This window comes from Pleurodeles waltl, chromosome 3_1 (assembly GCF_031143425.1).
Source record: "Pleurodeles waltl isolate 20211129_DDA chromosome 3_1, aPleWal1.hap1.20221129, whole genome shotgun sequence".
Lineage (NCBI taxonomy): Eukaryota > Metazoa > Chordata > Amphibia > Caudata > Salamandridae > Pleurodeles > Pleurodeles waltl.
In genome coordinates, this window is record NC_090440.1 from 1,012,099,849 (window position 1) to 1,012,119,820 (window position 19,972).

Consider the following 19,972-nt stretch of genomic DNA (forward strand, 5'->3'; position numbering starts at 1 on the left):
GTGAAGCAGGGTCAAAACCAATTGGCATGTGGTGGAGACCTAATTTGGGTGGCATGGTGAGTAAAAAAACAATGAGATAAACCCAGCTCTGCGACTGGGGTTGAATATTTGAAAAGGTTTAGCGTTCTGTCCAACCTCGTTTTGCATTGTTAGAAATATTTTGTAGTCACTCCAGCTTCTACTGGAGGGAAAGAAACAAGACAGGAGGAAGCGGGTGACAGGGCTGTCCTTGTTAGTAAGTCAAAAAACATTATTTTGGTGATTGTGTTGGTGAATCAATACATTATCCATCAGAGTATTAAGAAAAAATATTAAATCAGTCAGCCTTCCCACACTGAATCAAACAGAAAGGTTAAATCTGACGAATTCATAACAGCATTTAAAAAATATTGATACAGCTTTTTACATTGACCATGAATGTCACTGTTCTCCTAGTAGGTGGTACATCCTTACCACATTATTACAAGACATGGCTTCTGTGTTGAAAAGTACACTGAATAATGCAGAAATACAATGAATCTAATATCTTCTTTCCTTTTAACCCCATGGAATTGCACAACAAAAGGGTGTAGTATTCAACCTTATAATCACAGAATCTATATGCCATTAAATTGTTAGAAATTGGCTTCCAGGATCCCCCAAATTCTAAGATATGATAGGTATCAATTCATTGAGATATTGACACTTTATAGGAAAACATGCAGTGTTAGTGCTGTATATGATTTGAAAAAATATTTGCTTTGTCTAGATGTTCCACCCACAATGGATGGTGTGGCATTTTTTCTGCCTTTCAATTTCTCATAGGTTATGTCCCAACGCAAAGAACTGAGAGACCAAATGTATGCTATAAATTAACATACCACGAACCCAATTGGCTTTTTTACCACAATGGCATCCTTTACCTAAGTTTCAACTCCCCTGTAATTTCCATTTCATATTTGAAAAATATAGCATCAAATAGGCATAATGTCTTTTTATTCCTAATTGAGCAACAATTGCACCTGAGGGCAGGTTTTCAGCAAATTAAATACACTTTGAGTGCTGCTGTTGGTGTGTGCCAGTAAGAAACCAGCAGGACGGATGTGCCTGGAAGGCTGGGGGAAGTGAATGCTGCTATTCAGGTAGGCAGGGCCAGTGGTGTGGAAAGGTTCAAAGACAGCTTCAATAGAATAACACTGAGTTACAGTATCATGCCTTATACTGCACAAGATGGAAATAGCAAGAACCATGGTACAAGGACTCAATAGTAATTTAAAATCCAATCTAATGGTAAACTTGGATTTAAAATTTCTATTTTGAAAATGCCATTTTCAGCACTTTCAGAAATTTTGCATTTTTCTGCCTAAGATAACTGTGTCTTTCTGCCAGGGTTCAGTGTCACCTGACTGTTAATGGCTCTTCTGAGGTAAGATGTGTATTGCTCCCAGATATTAAACAAGAAGCTAGGCGTGGGGATATGTTTTTTACCCCCGATAGAATGGCCACCTGAGCTGTACCAAGGAACTTAACTAAACATCAGAAGGTGCCTACCCTGTAGGGAGGGGCACGGTAGGAGAGTGGAGAGTAAAACACACAGGTAGTGCTGCAAAAGTGAGGCAGGATCACCCCAGAGAAATGTTATCTCATTGGTTAGGGAGTGACAAAGAGTTTTTCCCACATACAGGCTGAGAATGGGCATAAAAATGGCACCTTCAGTACCCTCTACAAGAACTCCTCTGGTCTGAATGTGCTGTTGAAATTTGTGGAGAAAGATCTCATGGGCTGAATCAGCTCCCCACTTGTACCCAGGACAGAAGAGTGGACTCTAAGGACTAGTCAGCTATTCTCCTGTTCACTTCAGGGACACAAAAACTGCAAGAAACCCAAATCTCTGCTGAGCCCAGCCGACAAACTTCAACTGCATTCACCCTGGACCCTGCTTTTGGCCTCTGGGACATTCTAGGAGACTGCATTCTAACATTCATGTGGTGCTCGAAAGGACATACATCCTTGGCCGGTGTTAAAGTGTACACTCCTCCCTCCCCCTCAAAACTGAAAGATTGGACACTTTTTCTGAACGTAAAAAAAACAAAAAAAAACAAAAACAGAGACAATTACCCGACTGCCACAGAGCAACAGCCGTTAAACCCAGAGAATTTGGGAAAATAAGCCAAAAAATCACAATCAAAATACTCTCAGTGGGAAATATTTGAAGAAATAACTGTAAATAATTAACATTACTTAGTGCAACATATAAAAAAACATTCACAGACACCATAGTTTGCTGATTCCAGCAGGCCACCATCAGTGTGATGGCCATCAATTATACCAAGTTGCAATTTGTGACCACCTCGTGAAGAGTAATCGGGTATGTCAGAATGCTCCCCACTTCGAATCCGTAGTTTGTGAATCAACTTATTAAGACAGACTGATTCGCAGAAAAATGTAGAGGTTTCAAAAAATATTGGTTGAAGATTTCTACCAGCATTTTGCAAAATCAGCATACAACTGAACTCTGGTGCTGTAGTCAAGTCAACGTAACAACCTCAGCTTGTGTGTGTAATAATGTTGTTTTAAAATCTTAAACCAACATGTGTCTCTGTCACATCTGATATGCGTGCATACATGTCCATACATATCAGCTGTTACTTAGTTCGTCTGCTCTCCTCTCCTAGTAACTCAGATAGCCTGATGTTCTGTTAGTCGATTACTGCGAGGAGAATCTGCTAAACTTTACAGCCTGTCACAACGGTGTCAGGGAGTAACCACCAGAAGGCTTATCAGGCTGCCTGTCTCCCTGCTCCAATAGGAAGCGATCTTATCAAATACCTCTCAAGGTTCTCCTTGTGTCGGTGCACTTGTAAGATACTGCAATTGTATAGTTAAACGGCAATCACTTGGGCTCAAAGGTAATTAGTGACTGTTTACGTTTTTTGCATTTAAGAATTAACAGGCCATAATACTTGTATGTATCTTATCTCGTTTTGCTTACAACTGTAAAACCGAACTTTGGTCTGACCGCGGACCAGGCCAATACTCCATTCTTCTTCTTTATCAAAAGAGAGGTTAAGAAACATTTTTTAAAATACTCAGGAAAAAATATAAAAGTCACTTGTTCTCTAAACTGAGCACTTCGGGCGAAACTGTTCACATATAAGTTGCATCGAGTTTTACATTTAACATAAAAATGTTTGCACCATTGATAAAAATAGCACAAAGCAGAGAGGCGATTACGTGCAAAGCGGGCTAATTACGTATAAGAAACGAAGTATATCCATTTTCCTTGTTCCTTATGCAATTTCTCATGTTTGATAAGTGATTAGAAGTGTGTTTGCTCCCTGCTTCTTTGGTAAGCAACATACACGCATTACAAAAAGTTTGCCTTATTTTTGACATACTGCAAAATTGTATGTTCAAGAAAGCAGGCTAATGGTCAGATTTACTACTAACCTTTCATACAACACAGTGAAGCAAAGCAACATCCTGTGCTGCGTTGCGTGAAAGGGAGGGCAGAAATCAGCCATGTCCACTAAGGTATGACGCAGTTCTGCTCCCATAGCGCTGGCGCATTTCAGCTAGCATAGGGCCAACGCAGACAGCCCTTGCACCGTGGTCAGTGTCACAAGAATTGTTTTTGTGAAGGAGGGGATATCTTCCTGCACAAAAACAATCCCTCCAGGCATTTTCCTCTTTGTATGTGTGAGCACACATCCAACACAACAAATACACTTATTACTAATCTACTGAGTAAACATCTTTTTGAGAGCATGGAGGTGGAGCTGCCTAACGTGGAGTGCCTTTGCATGGCAAAGCTGAGGAGCATATGCATGTAACAAGGGAAGAATCTGAACAAGAAGTCCACGAAAGAGGAATGCCACACTGTCCTCATCACATACAATGCATCTCAGAGGAGATGTGGATGAGTATGAAATTAAGAAGGGAAGTGAGGATGACATTAAGGAAGCCTAAGAGCCAGGGGTTTATCTCCCCAAGAAGCATTATCATTGTATCATCGAGGAGATGGAGCAGTGGTCTGCCCACACTTTGTCCCCATCAACATTGAAGTATAGGCAGGCGGAAAGGGACTTGATGGTGCAGCTGATTACACTTGCTTGTGGAAAAAAAAGTTCACTGCTGAAGAGAGAAGAAGGTAGCCGGGGCAGCTGAAGAAAAAAGGGCAACAGCAAGACTTGCACTGGAGGATAAAAAGTTTTTCTTGGCATTAGAGAGCCAGAAGGCCTCCCTTGCACTTGCGAGGAGCCAGTGCAAGACGGACCTTTTGGAGTCCATTGACACTTGCTATGATGGAGAAGTGCCTAGGAAAGGTAAAGCACATCCCAAAACTCCTGTTTCCTAGGTATGTGGTGGGGGGTGACATTGATAATTTTTTTAAGACATTTGCAGTGGCCTTGCATATGTATAGGGTCTCAGAGGACAGCTGACCGGGTTAGCCTGTAAAAGCACATGACCTTTGCTTGGAGGGATACAATATTGGCCGTAGATGCAGCTGACTAGGTAAAGTATGCCCCTGTGGAAGAGGCTATCAGCTGCAAAGTTAGATTAACACTAGATAAGTATCACCTGAAATTCAGGAATAGCCAGAAACAGTTACACCAGTCCTAAGTGGATTTTGTATAATTATCTACTAAGGCACTGGAAGGTTGGATTAGAGGAAGTAAAGTAAAGGATTATTGTGGGCAGTATAATTTGTTCGTGAAGCACATCTTAATCAATTGCTTTACAGAGTTACGCCATTACCTGACAATCTCCAAGCCAACTGTGCCCAGGGAGCTTGGGAAGCAAGAGAATCTCTGTCTCAGCCCCAGTGTTCAAGAGGGTACACGGGAATGTCTAGAGGAAGGGTGGCCCTGGTTCCCCTCCACATAGGGAAGGGGAATGCCAGGATAATACAGAAATGTTTCCTAAAGGGCCCCAAGATAATCCTGGGGGAAGGGATTCTCAGGCCACTTCTGAACCAAATATTTGAGGTTTCAGTGGAAAGATACCCATGGTGCCTTACCACCAGGCCCCATAGACAGGGTATATCCATATTATCCATAAACAATGCATAAGGTGGGACTCTGTAGGTAACCAGAAGCCAACAACAGGTGGGTATTCCATGGGTTGACTAGTGTGGGTGTGGCACAAGGGGAGGGTATTCCCAGGGAGAGAGGGATGATCACCTACCACCCATTACTTACCTGGAAGGTGGACCAAGAAAGGAAGCTGGTGATCCCTGAGAGTGATATATATTACTTCCAGATGGTCATAGTGAATGGAGTCCCTGTCACTAATATGCAGGATACCTGTGCCTGGCACTCCATGGTGAAGTAGTAAAACTGACTTTCATAGAACAGTATCTGCCAGGACAGCCTGTAGGGTAAAGCAGGCCCATTTTTAGATCTAATAGCCTTAGGGTAGTCTCTCCCTAAAGCTTTTTGCCTACTTGCCTCCAGTTTTGTTGAATGTTTTCATGACCCCTTAGAACTCTGTACACTTCACCACTGCTAACCAGTGCTAAAGTGCTTGTGCTTTATCCCCAAGACCTGGTTTGATTTATATATACCTGATTGGCATATTTAATTTACTTATAAGTCCCTAGTAACGTGCACTACATGTGCCCAGGACTTGTAAATGAAACGCTACTAGTGAGCCTGCAGCACTGCGTGTGCCACCCACTTCAATAACACTTTAAAACATGTCCGAGGCCTGACCTTGCAGCCTGAATTCAGTGTAACACTGCCATGTTGACTTGGCCTGTAAAAGCCCTTGCCAAGCCTTGAACTCCCCTTTAATTACATATAAGTCACCCCTAAGGCAGGCCCTATGTAGCCATTAGGGTAAAGTGCAGTGTAGATAATAAGCAGCACATATACTTTTAGGTTTTACATGTCTTGGTAGTGAAAAACTCTCAAAAGGCCTACCCATCTCATAGGATAACATTGGGGATTCCCTATTAAATTTAATAAGCTGTAATTCCTAGATGAGAAGAGGTAGATATCCCATGTTTAGTGCCTATGGAACTGAAATAATATATCCTCTTTAATGGTAAAGTTGAATTTATTGCTAATATTTTAAAAATGCCACTTTTAAAAAGTTGCCATTTTACTGCTCTTAACCCTGTGTACCTGCAGCCTGTCTCTATTACACATCTGCGTGGGTGACAGCTAGGCATTGTGCATTCCCTCTCACAAAGGGAGCTTAGGTGTGACTTACGGGGGCATTCACAACCTGATGGGCCAAACTAGGCAGGATACTTACACCTGAATAGGCTATGTCCTGTCCCCATGCAAAGGACTGCTGACCTCCCCGTAGTGAGTATAGAGCCAGGGTAGAAAGGGAAGACCTCTATGCACTTCAGAGCCCATTCTTGAAGTCTCCCCTGCTTCAAAGGCACCGCTGGGTCTCAGTACTGGACTTCTGACCCAAGCACTTCAGTACACTTCTGGACCTGTGGATACTCTGCCAGGAAGAAGGACTGTTGTGCTGCTGAAGGACTGCCACTCTGCTGAACTGCTGCTCTGGGAGAACTGCTTTCTTGATATGCTGACCCTTGCCCCCATTGCCTGGATGAGAAGGACTAGACCGATAGCACCTGAACCCAACACCCAGAGGGTTTCCAAGGGTCAGCTGATTCCATTGTACCTGTATCTGCACCTGGAATCTGTGACTCTGCCCTGCCAAGTAGTTCCACCTTTGACCGGGACCCTTGAAAGTGAGGTCTAAGATGCTTCTTCAGCCAAACCACGCATATTCATAGGAATCGGCGCATCTTCACTGTTGCGGGGATCGGAACCAGTGCATCTCTGCCTTTGCGTGGATCAGAACCAGCTCATCCTTGTCACCGCATGGAGACGGCTCAGCTCATCATCTGTGGAACCAGGGCATCGTCCTCAGAATCAAAACACCCACTGCTACAGGAGGAGAACTGACTCATCGTATTCAGGACCAGTGCATCGCTCTCAGAACTGATGCATCGCCGACTTTGTGGGGAGAAAACCAACTCATCTCCTTCGGTTGAAGGATGAAAGTTGAGGCATTGCCTCAGCTGCGCCTCGCATTTTCCTTGATGTCAGAGTTAACAGGATCAAGTTACTTTTGTTCAGCAGGCCTAAGTTGATTGCTGTATTTGGCCTGGGATACCTGTCCTTGGGAGGATCATGGTCAATCCTCAGCAGCCCATTGACTGCATCCTTGACAATGAGCTATCACTTCTGGGAAAAGGGCTGTTAACTGCTTCTGTCCAACTCACCCTGAATGCACAGATTTGTTGTTGGCCATATCTCTAAATAGAAGGTATAGAGGCCCAAAAAGTAAGGAGTAGAAACGTGTTGCCATTCACAATGGGAGGATCAGAGGGTCATGGGTTACCTGCTCTGAAAGAAGAGCATCCTAGGATTGACCCAGTTCATGCTACTTCTGACCTGGAGGATCTTCCTGCACTGTCTCAGAAATTGTGGACCGAAGACCTACTCAAGGCAGACAGCTACATGAGACCACCAGAGTTTGTCACCATGGAGGGGAACTGTGTGCTTGCCCAGAAGGTCCTGGACTGCCAGGCACATATTCAGTCTCGGGATGGAGACATTAAGCTGTCGAACTGGACTTAGGGTGTCACTCCAGGGATGGTAAAAGTAAGAGTGGTAGGAGGATGTCCCAAATTGTAGCACTCTACTTGGACAAACCCTAGAGGTCAAAGCAACCACAGGAGCAAGTGGGAGATTCTTTTCTAGACCTATGACTGAGAGTGAGGCCCGCCTAAGGTCCCACATTTGAGCCTCCACTTGGCAGTGGATCATGAGGGGCCTGGTTCCTGATGCTGATGCTGACAGCTTTCAGTGGCCTCTATTGGTTGTTAACCGTTTGGGTTGAGCTTTCCCTGAATTGAGGACAGAAGTCTGTCCTGGAAGCAGAATGGGTCTCATCACCTTGTTGGCCATGGTGGTAATATCTGCCTATTTGGATGGCTCTGTGAGTAAGCTAGGGTTAGTCGCCACACAGTTGGAGTGTCCAGGTAATGAGAAGGGCTCCGCACAGACAGGTTAAGTGGGTAATGAAGATGGTGACAGAAAGGTACAGAAAGGCTTGGATGGGTATAGAACTCCCAAGTCCCACTCTAAAAGTGGTGAAGTGTGAAATTATATTGCCTAAGCAGGGACGTCTATCAAGGAAATGATTTGTCTACCCTGGCTCTTGGCTGGGGGTGACCTGTGTAGGCACTCCACCATTACTGCATGTCACACCAGATTCTTCACCTTTTGCTCAATCCTATATTTTTATTGGCTTTAGAACTCTGTATACTTTACCCCTGCTAACCAGAATTAGAGTGATTTTGCTTCCCGTTGAACATGGCTGTCTTGGCTCAATCCTGATTGGCACATTTAACTTACCTAAAAGTCCATAGTATGTGGTACACAAAGTGACCCAGGGCCTAGAAGTTAAATGCCACTTGTGAACATCACCAAATATGGTGTCAAGCACTATTGTGGCAGAGCAAACATGGTTTCAGGCATACCCTGGGTAGCCTGACTGATACAGAGCAAACATGCAGTGAAACCTGTTAAAATAACCCTTTTTGACAGGTAAAAACCTCCATTATGAATATTAGTGCATCACCCAATATAGGTCTTGTGGAAAACAAGGCAGGGTGCATGGCATTTAAAAGTGTTACATATAGAAAATTATTGTTATCGAGTACAATTTAAAATACTAATACGGTATCTTGGGAATGGGACCAGTTTGAAAAATAATTAAACAACAATTTTTATCAGTTCCTAAAAATTGAATTCAATGGCGGAGTTGGATTTTTAAAAACCATAAAGGAAATGTTCAAGAAAGGCACCCTTTACCTGCCTGAACTGTGAAAATGATAATTAGCATAATCCTCTGCCAGCTCTCAGCCTGTGCTCAGTCTTGAATAGGTGCGAAATTGGTATGAAACATCTCCCAGAAGCAAACAATAGGCTGACCTGATTAGGAAGAGACAACACCTCTGAGCACAACAGTAAATGTACGGTGGTGTCTGTAGAAAACCTTTTGACAGTGCAGTGTCAAATCCTACTCGACAGGTCTGCTGAGCCACATGTAACAATTAGGGCACTCTTGAAAGAGAGAGAACAGGAGGCCAAGATAATTCTTGTGGGTCACCTGACTAGTTACTGAAGCACTCTACTTTTGTCCCATCTCTGGGTTTGTTGTGGGTACAGTGCACACCTCAATCTGTAGTTTAGTGTTGGAGGGAAGGACAAAGGATTACTATAGTATATTCCCCTACTACCCACAGCACATACAGCCTTTGAAGCCCAAGTTTAATATGGCAAAAGTCTTTTACCATCTTGAAAATGCTGTAACAGATGATCTTTTGGGCCTCTTTGCAGTAAGCAAACAGGAACTACTGAAAAAGTGGGTAGGGCTGCCGCCCCAGAACTTTTACCCCATTGGTTAATGTGTGTCCCGGAGTCACCCTACTGACTAGCTAAGGACAGGCATGAGTGGCACCTCCAGGCACCAATGTCAAGGCACTTTCTGCACCTGCGAATGTCCAGAAAAGGATTAGACCTGCTGTTTGTTACCTAGAAGGGGCCCTGAAGGACTGGACCTGCTCCTTCTTGAAAACAAGATGACATGGACTTCAAAGATTAGTTGACTGACCTGTGTAGGTCCAGGGAGACACAAGCTGCAGGCTTCTTCCTGGAATCTTCCAGCTGACTAGTAGCAACTGGACCTGGACTGTACCTTGTACTTGGTCTCTACCTGAAACCCTGTGAGCCTCCCATGAGGTTCCTGGGGAGATTTAGAAAAGTTATTGTGTGTTTGTTCGGACACCAGAAGAAAGTTTGGAAACTTTACCTTCAGATCAGTGGGATTTAAAAGAGTAAGGCATGATTTACGTTTTGCCGAGTGGTGTGTTTCTCTGCCAGGGAGACAGAGTAATTTACTCATTCGCCCTGACCGAGGTGCCCCCTTCAAATTTAAAAATGAGTGCTAAGCTGACAGTAATTTCTAAAGCATTAGCAGGTACTGCCATCACGTCATGGTGGGACAGAGCAGCTTTACCACCAAGATTTAAATCAGGCCCTAAGTCAGAAGCTAATCTTTGACCAGTGCAAACCTGGTTGGTGTATCAGACCAGCACACCATTGCAGTTAGCCTCAAATTCTGCCTAGGTCCCAGTCTACCTCGGCCATTGATTATCATAGGTTCTGTGTAAGGGGAACCCCCAACCCTCTAAATGTAGCACACTCCAACATTCTATTATCCAAAATTTACCTCTGGTGGTTCTGCTTCGCTGGGGTTGATCTTGCATTGAACTCCCATCCCCCATCAGCAGATTGAGCATTAGTTTAGCAGGGTGGCAAAAAACTCAATAACTCAGTTCTAGGGTGGGAAAAGGTTAAAGGGCTATATTACAAAATCTCAAAAACCAAGAGGTACAGAAATACATTTAAATGCCAGGGAGGCTCAATTAGGGGTGGGCATAACTTGCATAAATCCTAGTAGCGTAATCTTGTGGAATTACCTAGCAATTCAGCAAGATTATGCTTGAGTTCAGCCAGAAAAACAATTCTGCATTGAGTGCTGCCCCTTCACATCTGAAATGGACACAAGGGGCATTTTATGCTAATAAATAGGCTAAATCTAACAGACTACAACTAGCGATCTCAAGCATCCGCTCGGGCTTACTCAATGTGCTTTGAGGTAGGATTCTCCTCCTACTTACTACTGGAATTTAGCTCTATTTGGACGCAAGGATGCATTTTACAGTAAGAAAAAGCTCAAAGGTCTGCAGAATTTGAACACTGAGAGCGAGCAGCCACTCAAGCTTGCTAAATGTGCTTTCCTGGTAGGATTTTTCTCACCAAGTGATTCTTAATCACATGACCAAGAGTAAACACGTATTTATTGGTAACTTTGATTCAAAAAGTAATGTGGAAATACCAAAATTACTCAGATTACTCTGGTATAATTGAAATTCTGTCCAGGCTTAAACTTAATTGCAGACTACATAATCAGAAAACAGACTTAGGGCTTTATAACGAGGCTGGCGGTTCTAGGACCGCCAGCCTCTCGATGGCAGTAGGACTGCCACATTACAACCCTGGCAGGCGGACCCACCAGGAGACTGCCATTCCCACCAGGAGAAGTGTGGCACAATGGTTAGAACAGCAGACCGTGATGCAGAGATCTGGCCTGGGACCAGGGTTAAATTCCTGCATTGGCGGGTCTTGGGCTCAATTCCCTTCGACCAGATAATTCTCGCCTCAGCGCCTAATCTAATTAATGGGTCCCACTCTGGGCAATAGCTTGCTTAATTGCCCCAACAGTGCTTGGATGCCTGGCTTCACCCTGGAGGTTGCCCAAGAATGGGCACCTCACAGGGAAAAGCCAGGAGGGGTTCCATGGCGGTATGCGTACTGCGCCTTGAGACCCTAACAGGTGAGTAGTGGGTTATACAAGTGCAAAGTTTACAATTTTACAGTTTTTACCAGGACCATTGTTACCAACAAGGGTGACGGCAGTCAGAGTTGTAACCAGCCATTGTGGTGCTGAACTCAGTGCCACCTGGATGATTACAACCCCACTCTCCACCAGCCTTTTCATGTTGGGGAGCCAGCCATGAAAAGGCTGGCAGAAACCCACTGCAGGGGGCCGCTAGAGGACCCTTGCACTGCCCAGGCCCATTTAGGAAAATCTCTATTCACCCCAAAACGAAGGGGTTCTTATACATAATTCTTGCATAGTAAATTAGAAAACTGCTGCTTCATGGGGGCATGACTAAAAGGAACCAATATTCAGCAAATCAGAGGAATGCTACATCACATTATGGTCTATAATACTAACCCATTTAAAACGAAGGCTTTGATTATCATCGGTAGCACATCGTCATAGGAAGCTCAGCTAACATACAAACAATAAACAATAGGTCTTACAATAGTAAAGGCCTGCTAACCCAGCAGATGAAATACAGCAGAAGAAACCTTGGACACTTTTCAATAATAGGAACACTCGAAAGTTCATTCACAGTCCCTGCACATGATATCATTCTGTTTCTTGTTCTGTGAAGTCTGTCAGGATAGAAGATGCAAAGGGGAAGACATTGAGATGGGGAAAAAACAGGACTGAAATGAACAGCAACAGAACAGCATCTTTGTTAATCAAAATATGAGTTTTCAGCAAAATGTGGCTTAAGTAAAATATGATAATAGACACACTTCTGCATGTTATTTTGTACCCTTTTAAAGTGCACTTACATTAGTTTAGCACCATCATGTTGAACGCATTATTTAAACATTAGTAAGTAACACTTATTTTTCATGGTAAAATGCACATCTTAAAAACAGCTACTACAGTGCTTCATGCTTTTTACTGCTATTCCCACTAAAAACTTTAGAATCTCACCTTCTCCTTATTGGATTTTTGTCACTTTGGTGTCATTCCGTTTAACATGTTTCACTCTATTTTTCTATTTCAGTTTTGTATTTTTTTTTATTAGGCATTTTGACTGTATTACTATTACATAACTGCATACATACATTACACACAGCCCTAAGTTAAGCCTCTACCAGAAAACAGAGCTCAGGTTAATTTAGTGTCTTTAAGTGTTCATCTTGGCATGAGTTGTGAATATTCCTTGAGATGGGCTCTCGCCACCTCAAATAATAATCCATTTTCATACAAACACAATCTACATAAAGCCATGAGGTCAATGTTTTGTACTAATTATTGCTATACCAACCCCCCCCCCTTAATCTGGGATGCCCCTGAGGGCATGAACAGTCAGACATGTTTATTTGAAAGATGGATACCAAATGCAAATATGATCGAACTATTGATACCGAGTATTGGTTAGAATGTCCATATATAAATTAAGGATAAAGAGACATCATTAGGGTTAGGCCTTGTTAATATGGGTAATCTTATAGGAATTTATAAAGCACATTATCACCAGCGAGTGTAGTGTGACACGGAGCAGATATGTGCCTAGCCCTGTTTATAGTAGGTTGGTTAATTAAATTGCCAGGTGTTTACCTTCTTGCGAAATTCAAGAAGAGAGGATGTGCAGTATTAGGGAAAGATGCGGAAGACATTGTAACGCGAAGGGTTAATTAGCTTGAGCAGTGTAGATGAGCGTAATGCCTGTTGAAACCCCCTCCCAAACATTGGGGAAAAGTTCATGATATTATTTTCACGCTTGTTTGTGCAGAAGACTCCGTCTCAACTTTGAGAACGAGAGTACAGGGAGAAGATGGAATGAAAACAAAGGCTGGAGCAGAGCAGAGCAGCCAAGTACAGATAACATTAGCTAGAAAATGCCAGAATGAGATAGAATCCAAGCTTCGAGTTATTTAAGCACTGAACTGTGGGTGAGGGATTAGGAAGCTTGCAGATGGAATTGTGGAAGCTGCCATGGCCCAGCGCTGCCTCGCTGTTTGCTCGTGGTGCTTGAGGGGGAGAGAGGTCCAAGCAGGCGGTAGAGGGCTCCCCAGCATGTCGTGGATTAAGTTAAGTTTCCACACAGGAATAAAATACCTTTGTTTCTCTGCTCTATTATTATGACTGATTATTTATGCCAGCACTGTGTTTATAACCTGAAGTATTCAGCTTGTTTATATTTTGCTTTCTAAACCAATTAGTGTGAACTGCTTCAATAACTGAAACATGTATTTTGGTGTGCAGTAAATCAAAGCTTAAATGAAGTATTCAGTTTGTTTATATTTTGCCTCCTAAACATCGTAGTGATAGCCTGCTGCAGTAATTGAAACATGCATTTTGGTGTGCAGTAAATCAAAGCTTATCTGAAGTATTCAACTCATTTATATTCTGCTTCCTAAATATCGTAGTGCAATGCATTTTAGTATACAGTTAATTAAAACTTATATCTGTCAATGAATTCTTTGCTTATATATATAAATAGATGCTTTTCATTGCTATTCTTATTCTACTATTGTTAATGTGCTAAATGCCTACATTTTACCTGCAATTCTAGTAAAGCTAAATTGTATTTATAATTGGCGTGTGGTCCTTCATTGAGCGTCCTTATTGACTTATAACGAACAGGTGTCAACCAGACACCTGGATAAGACATTTGGTACCAGAAGTGGGGTATAAGTCAATAATGCCTCTTTGGGGATGTAAGAAAAGTGAGGCAGAGAGCGGAAGGCAGCATGGGGCAGAAGCCAGATCAATTCCCGGGTGGTTAGCAACTGACCCGTTCTCTGGTGTGGCAGGACTCCTGAACCAGTGGGCAGCGCCGGTGGTTAGATGAGAAAGTGACTCCTCTCTTAGTGGAAGATGAGGTTGAGAGTGTGAAGCTAAGAGGGGCAAAGCTGGAGCTGAAGTCAGCAGGGCAAGTGGGATGGCTTTACGTGTCTGCGCTCCGTACGGTATACAGGAAAACATTAACACACGATGCAGAAATATTAAAACTGCGGGATGAGGTTGCAGCCTTGCAGGAAAGGCAGTTACTTATGAAAGAGACAATAGAAAGTGCAGTGACTCGGGGTGATCAAATGGAAGCAAGGTGCACCGCATTAGCAGTACGAGTAGCAAAACAGAAGAGTAGGCAGAAGCCTAAAATGCCCTCAACTGTGCAAGTGAGGGCACTGATACGCAAACAGAAGAGTAGGTAGAAGCCTAAAATGCCCTCAACTGTGCAAGTGAGGGCACTGATACGCAAACAGAAGAGTAGGCAGAAGCCTAAAATGCCCACAACTGTGCAAGTGAGGGCAGTGATACGCAAACAGAAGAGTAGGTAGAAGCCTAAAATACCCTTAACTGTGCAAGTGAGGGCATTGGTACGCAAATAAGATTGGGATCCACATACTTGGGAGGATGAGGTGGAAGTACGTGTAACAGAACTAGGTGGAGTTGAAAGTGGAGAAGGACGTGTAGGTGAAATTGAAGGTGAAAAGGGAGTGAATGGCGGGCAAATACAGAATTCTTGTTTGGTAAGAGATTATACGCAGAGTGAATTGTTGCAGAGAACCCGTATGTTTAGGCAGATGCCTGCAGAGCCTTTGTTTAAATGGTTGGTGAGGTTGTGGGACACTGGAGCAAAAGATGCATTACAGAATCCTTTTACGTTAGGTCCCATTACAGAAGGAGACCCGTTTGAGCTGGAAATGATAGTACAGGATGATGTAGATGATGTAGAGATGTGGAGCCTATGGCAGAGGCAGGAAAAAATGAGGGTGCCACAAGATTGGGCCTTAGTAAAAATAGAACGCATAACTGATGATCGGCCGGTCACTTTAAAAAACATGGGTCCCCTTACTAGGTTGGACAAGAGAACGGAGGGGATGGCAATAAAGTAGGCAGAGCGCAGGAGTTTGCCATCGTGAAGTGGAAATGGTATCTGCAGCAGAGGGCAAAACCAGGACCAGCAGGAGTATCGAAGTTACAAGAAGATAAACTAGGGGCAATGGACTTGCAGGCAATGGCCCCTGCACTAGAGCCCTCTGAAATGGAATCCTCACCATCTAAAACAGCCCCGCCTTTTGAACAACTCACCGAAGAAGAACGGAAAAATGCATGGTTCACAGATGGTACCGCCCGGTACTATCAAGGAAAAAGACAAAGGCAAACAGTCGCATTCCAGCCTGCTACAGAAATGATGTTGCTGCGAGAAGGGGATAATGAATCAAGCCAGCTTGCAGAACGGCAGGGGGTAGCAGCAGTAATCGAACAAGCCCCCATCAGAGAGAAAACATTTGTGTACACTGACAGTCGGGCCACTTACCAAGGACTAGCAAGCTGGGCCCCGACTTGGCGCAAGGATGGATGGAAAATTAAAGGCACCCCCATTTCAGGAGGCGAACAGCTATGGGAGGAGATGTGGGAGAAAGGGCACAAATGTCAAATCTATGTGGGACATGTGGATGCCCATTTCCCATTGGACACCTCACTTGCATCTCTATTCAACAACACCGTAGATCAGATGGTCAAAACGTGAACAGTGGTCATCAAGGAGGAAGCTGAAGCCGCTTTAGCAAACAGGGCCCATGCAACATCCGGACATCTAGGAGAGAATGGCACTTATGCATGGGCACAGCTACGACAAATTCCAGCCACTAAAGAACAAGTGCAAAAAGCAGTAAAGGAGTACCCCACATGCAACCGGATTAGACAAATGCCCTTGCAAAAGAAGCCTAGCGGCCATATCAGAAGAGGAACTGCAGCTACTACAGTGTGGCAATTGGACTATATCGGGCCGCTACAAAAGGAAGGAGGAAAAAGCTACGTATTGACCATGGTGGACACCTACTCTGGCCTTATGTTGGGTATGCCCTGTAAGTCTGCAGACCAAAAGTCCACTTTGCGAAGGCTAAACCACCTGATAAAACATTATGGGGCACACGATGAGATCCAAACAGATAGGGGCACACACTTTGCAGGGAAAACAGTGCAGGGCTGGGTGCAGGAACAAGGAATTCGGTGGATTGTGCACCTTAGTTATTATCCACAAGCTGTAGGCATGATTGAGAGATATAACGGATTGTTGAAAGAATAGCTAAAAAAGTTATCAGCACATGATAGACTTGCTCAAGTGATTTGTGAACAAGCGTACACCCCTCACATTGAAGAAAGATCTGCCCCCCGATAACACCCAGAGAGGTGAGGGAGGATTTGGAAGCACAGGAAGAAAAGAATGGGTGAACCATCCAGGAAAAAAGCCAGAGGCAGGAGAGCTATTAAGTCAAGGGGTGGGGAGTATGTATATTATACTTTTAAAGAACTCAAATGTACCTGTATTTGTACTTGCAGTGAGACTTACCCCACGGTCGTAAATGATGACATCTGCATTGATGACGTGGTTCATGATTATAACCGGAAAAAGTGTATGAGTCCAACCGAATATAGTCCGTCATGTCACTTGTGCACCTCAAGCAGCTAACATAACTGATGACCAGGGAAATGTTTTACTTTGCAACGTGGAGGTACCTGGAGGCAAGTGGATGGCTGCCAAAGCTGTGACCTGGAAGGTAACTGGACAGCAAATCCGACATGCCAATGGACTGAACAAGGTGGAGAGGATGCCAGCAACAGTACAGGCTTTGAGTTACATGCTAAACATGATATGTAAATATTGTGATACCGGGACACATGGTGGTTGTTACATTGAACAATAGATTACCAGCCTTCATGTTTTACATAACCGAAAGACGCATGGTTAACAACTTAAGCAACGTTTCTATAATGCGATATAGAATAGGATGTAAGCAAGTTCTGCATGCAAGCATAATTATTCGTTTTGTGTTACAGATAAATTTTGTCAAGGGGAATGTCTCAAAGTATGATCTATTATGTGCACCATGGACACCACAGTTATGGCCCTGCCAAAGTTACGCAATATGAGAGATCTAGGGTCCTTGATGGCTGGGGCTACCGGAATCGGGATAGGGGCCCTGAATTCTTTTGATGTTGAAGCCATTAGGAATAAGCTATCTTCTACAGGATATAGTACAGGAGAGGCCATAAAAGTATTTTCTCAATGGGGGCCTACACACTCACAAGAAGTATGGAAAGTCCTGCGTGGGTTGTATCGTGATTGGCAATGGCATAATTTCACTTATGAACAATTTGGAAAAAGCTTTCAAAGCACCCAAACAATGTCCGAAGGAATTCAGTGCATACTATGGCAAAGTATTGTTAATCAACAGTATGTAGACTTCAAAACGGAATGGGGACAGCTTCAAGGTGAATATTGGAGACAACAATTGCATTTGCCTGAGGAAATATGGGTAAAGCCTATACAATTCCATTGTGAGGGAGAGATGTGTTATGCTCATTTTGATATAGCTAGAAGTAATCTTCCCCCTGAAATATGGTGCCCCTTTATATTGCTCCCTGTAGTAATAGGTGAAGAATGGTGGATACCTCACACTAACAAAAATGGATTGATCAAACAAATCACACCGTAGATCCCACTAGATGTGCAGATTGGTCTAAGGGTTGGGTATGTACCCACACTGGACGGGCGCTAGACCCATGCCTTCACCCAATACCAGGAGAATGTGAATGGTTATACTATTAATGGCACAGACTTCTATCAGATAGGAACAGAGAGTATATGTTACGTTACTAATCATCCCTTACTTATTAACAGATTTATACAAACCACCGGAGAGCAAGTAATGGGTACGTGCAATATTACCAGCATTACTGACATAAGCACTCACATCTTGTACCGACCAAGTTCACCATGACCACATTACAGACGCAAATGTGTGCGCAGTTAGAGTGGAACATCTCGCTTGTTGTTAAGCTACGCATATAAGAGGCAATCAGGCACTACGCACAAGTTACCTTTGCTAAACTTGATATGGCAGCTAAATACACCAAGGATACAGCCATACTTCTGACATAAACACTAAACGGCTTATGCACACTGCTTCATGTATCCAGCAAATAACTGAGCATCATTGGTATGACATCTTCTTAGGCTGGGCACTAGGAGCTATAAAGACGCTAACTACATTGTTACAACAGCTAATTTGGTTATTAATTGTTTGTGTTACGCTAATGACTATACTATGTAGACTATATGTATGCACAAAGCAGTTTTCATACTAAAGATGCAAGCGCTTAGAATAACATTGACCAGTATTAGTAGCAACCTATCTAGCAGAATGTCAAAGTAAATGATATCTGTTTCAACATGCATCACGCTCATCTAAGGGGTGGAGTGTGCAGTATTAGGGAAAGATGCGGAAGACATTGTAACGCGAAGGGTTAATTAGCTTGAGCAGTGTAGATGAGCGTAATGCCTGTTGAAACCCCCTCCCAAACATCGTGGAAAAATTAATGATATTATTTTCACGCTTGTTTGTGTAGAAGACTCCGTCTCAACCTTGAGAACAAGAGTACAGGGAGAAGATGGAATGAAAACAAAGGCTGGAGCAGAGCAGGGCAGCCAAGTACTGATAACATTAGCTAGAAAATGCCAGAATGAGATAGAATCCAAGCTTCGAGTTATTTAAGCACTGAACTGTGGGTGAGGGATTAGGAAGCTCGCAGATGGAATTGGTGAAGCTGCCATGGTCCAGCGCTGCCTCCCTGTTTGCTCGTGGTGCTTGAGGGAGAGAGAGGTCCAAGCAGGCGGTAGAGGGCTCCCCAGCATGTCGTGGATTAAGTTAAGTTTCCACACAGGGATAAAATACCTTTGTTTCTCTGCTCTATTATTATGACTGATTATTTATGCCAGCACTGTGTTTATAACCTGAAGTATTCAGCTTGTTTATATTTTGCTTTCTAAACCTATTAGTGTGAACTGCTTCAATAACTGAAACATGCATTTTGGTGTGCAGTAAATCAAAGCTTAAATGAAGTATTCAGTTTGTTTATATTTTGCCTCCTAAACATCGTAGTGAGAGTCTGTTGCAGTAATTGAAACAAGCATTTTGGTGTGCAGTAAATCAAAGCTTATCTGAAGTATTCAACTCATTTATATTCTGCTTCCTAAATATTGTAGTGCAATGCATTTTAGTATACAGTTAATTAAAACTTATATCTGTCAATGAATTATTTGCTTATATTTATAAATAGATGCTTTTCATTGCTATTCTTATTCTACTATTGTTAATGTGCTAAATGCCTACATTTTACCTGCAATTCTAGTAAAGCTAAATTGTATTTATAATTTGCGTGTGGTCCTTCATTGAGCGTCCTTATTGACTTATACCGAACAGGTGTCAACCAGACACCTGGATAAGACAGAGGAGGAGGCTCTAATGTTGATTGGGCAGAAGTTCCACTCTTTATGAGCAATATAAGAGAATGTCCATCCTTCTGATCTTGATCTGTGTGCACCTGGGATATGTGTGAATAATGGCCCTGCAGAGTGGAGGTGTCTGGCCAGGTGGTGGAAGGAGATGTAACTGTTCGGCTAGGTGGGGCTTAATCTGTGTGTGTGGAGTTTGTAATGACTGCATATGTGTATTCGGAGCCAGTGGAGCTCCATGAGATGTGATGTGAGTTTTGTGTGGGAGGTTGA